The sequence below is a fragment of the Mastomys coucha genome, unplaced genomic scaffold, assembly GCF_008632895.1.
Source record: "Mastomys coucha isolate ucsf_1 unplaced genomic scaffold, UCSF_Mcou_1 pScaffold19, whole genome shotgun sequence".
Classification (NCBI taxonomy): domain Eukaryota; kingdom Metazoa; phylum Chordata; class Mammalia; order Rodentia; family Muridae; genus Mastomys; species Mastomys coucha.
In genome coordinates, this window is record NW_022196901.1 from 18,476,919 (window position 1) to 18,479,715 (window position 2,797).

Sequence of the window (2,797 nt, forward strand, 5' to 3'; positions counted from 1 at the left end):
GTCACCCCACATCTTTTTAAATTAGATGAGGGGTTGGGGAATGTAGTGAGGAGGACTTAGCAGTGACAAGCCTTGTGGAGAGAGCCAACTCTGGAGTTATTCTTCATGTGTGTGCCAGCACTCCTGTGTGCACACTCAAAGTCACAAATGTAATAAATGGGAGCGCTGGCTTAGAGGAAGATAGGGCTTTGCATTTAAAACCGTGTTAACATTCCTGAGTAGATGGACCCAATGCACTGGGTAGTACATTAAGGATTCTGCTTATACAAAAAGGGAGTTAATGCGAACATAGTCTCTACATTGGTGTTGCTTTATTATCTCATTGTTGCAGGTCTAATTGCCTCTGATATTTGTTCTGCAGCTCTGGAGCTTGAGATGAACTGGTCAGACTTCCAGAAGAAAGGTATGCAGCTGTGTATAGAGTCCAGGTTTTAGGTTTCTTTGTCTCCTTCATAGTGGGAACAGATTAATTTTGAGGCATTCTCATTGCATATAGAGAACATGAGAATTTTGTGTCTGTAAATTAAGTTCCATTATTTAGTTTTGTATGTGTCAGTCCTAGTCAGAAACTTACCACAATATTAACAAAAGATCTTTTGAAAAATCTGGCTTTATTTATAAAATTTTTACTTTTATATGTTTTACCTCCATGTCTGTACCATGTGCATGCAGTGCCCATGGAGGCCAGAAGAGGGCATTGAATCCCCCTGGGATTGGAGTTATAGTTGTGAACTTGCATATGGGTGCTAGGGATTGATCCTACCTCCAAGAAGAGAAGCCAGTCAGAGCTCTTAATTGCTGATCGCTACACTTTGGCAACTCAGAATTGTCCAACACATGGTTGAGAGATCTAGTGTCTCCAGGAGAATGAGTGTAGGGTAAGATCCTCTTGGTGTCCCGGCTTAATACTTGCCATGTGTGCTCTTAATAGCTGTAGCTGGAATGAGCAGACAACCTATGTGATTTAAACTACCATGTTGATACCTCACTATGTTCAAATGCCCTATAGAGAAATGAAGCAAATTGAAGTTAAATGTTTTCAGAGACCATTGTAAATCTAAGTAAGAGTCTTGAATATATAGACTAAAAGAGAACTTTACATTCTCCAATGTAAAGCGCTGTGGCTCTCCCAGACATGAGCACAGTAAACTTGGCAACTATGGTCTGGTGGGCATGGGGTGGCCACAGTCTACTGTATCTCACCATATCTCCATCTAACCAGCAGACACTATTCAGAGTCAGCCCGCTAGCCACTCTAAAACCCCTCACATCTCTGGCGTGGAGGTGTGACTGAAGGGCTTTACTTTACTGTCAGCAGTAGACGGAAGCATATGACCTCTTCAGAGAATGCTGTTACTGTATAACCAAACCTGAGCAAGTGCAAGAGAGAGTATAAAGGACTTAACTACCCATCTCCAGTGCAGGAATCTCACCCTATGCCCTAGCTCCTACCCCTACGCCCACTGGATCAAGTCTCTAGTTAATGATTGTTTCTTATCTCTAGTTTTTTTCCAGGTAAAGCCAGCGAAATTACTTGACGGTGAGTAAACCTGATGTTTCTAATAGTGTCCTCAGATCTACCATTACCTGCCAGACTGTCCCCTTATGAACAAAAGGACAGGCTGTTGCACAGTAGCCCTGTGGTTCGTTACCGTTGCTGTAGGTACTTAACATGGCTACCTGAACTTAAACTGGGAGGGTAGCCATTAGGAAATAGAAACCTACTTCCAGTATTTCTTAGGAATCTTGTCATTTGGAGACTCTATTCCTAATTCCTCCCTAAATGGCCAACCACCATGTGCAAGGGAACAGCTGTCACACATAAGCCCAGCCTGAGCTGTGCAGTGGTAGTACACACCTTTAATCTTGGCAGAGGCAGGTGGATTTCTGAGTTTGAGGCCAGCCCATTCTACAGAGCAAATTCCAGAACAGCTAAGGCTATGCAGAGAATCCAAAACACTCCAGGCTGATTGTGTCAGGCACAGAGCTTTCCTGAGTACTCAGCCTTGGGCCTACTCCGTTCCACAGACACAACGGCCACAGACACAACGGCTGTGCTATGATAAAGTCAGCTAGGCTTCTGTTTTCCTGTCAGAGAACTGGCCTCTCAGAATCGTGCGACCAGCAGTCTGCTAGTCCAGCTGATGTGCTTAGAAGGCTCTGCCCCTGCTGCAGCATCTTCTCCCTTGTCCTGGGTGCTCTCCTCCCCCATGACTTGAGCTATATAAGCTAGTCCTGCTAGTTCAATAGTTGAGCTATTCTTTGAAACAGTCTCCTAAGTCATTCATACCTGCTGCACCCCAGTCTAAGACCTCGCTCCACATTTCCTCTGTATCCTAATACCACCAGTGTTCCGCGCTACCTCCCGCCAGCAGGAACAACGCGGCACACACAGGATCCTTCTGCAGTACAAGCTTTAATGCATCTTGAGAGTGAGATCACAAGCTTCAGTTGAGGAGGACCCCGACTATCTCAAAACCCTTCCCTTATATAGAGCTCTATGCCCGCCTCAGACATGGCGACTCATAATAGGCTGTGAGACGATCAGGCCATCTGACGTGACCAAAGGCACTCCGCCGCGGATACAGGCACACGCGCACAAGGCATTTTTATGCCAAGGGCAAGCCGGATGTCATCGCCATCTTGTAATGGCGATGTGCTTACAACGTGGCTTCCCACACACCAGTATGTTAACAACTGATTAGTGTTTGGTGAGTCATATCTGGCACAGCATCAGGACTCTCAGTCGGGAGAGGATGAGTACTCCCCTCCCCAGGGGACATTGGCAGCCCCACCT

The 2,797-nt window shown here is 45.8% G+C and overlaps 1 long non-coding RNA gene across 1 annotated transcript in view; it reads left to right on the forward strand.

Moving 5' to 3' along the window:
- Nucleotides 1-2,450, forward strand: part of LOC116097535 — a 3,017-nt gene extending 567 nt beyond the window's left edge. Inside the window, exons 2-3 of the long non-coding RNA XR_004121460.1 lie at nt 362-403; nt 1,505-2,450. This is a non-coding gene — a long non-coding RNA (uncharacterized LOC116097535). The remainder of the gene's footprint in view (nt 1-361; nt 404-1,504) is intronic.
- The last annotated feature ends 347 nt before the right edge of the window (nt 2,451-2,797 follow it).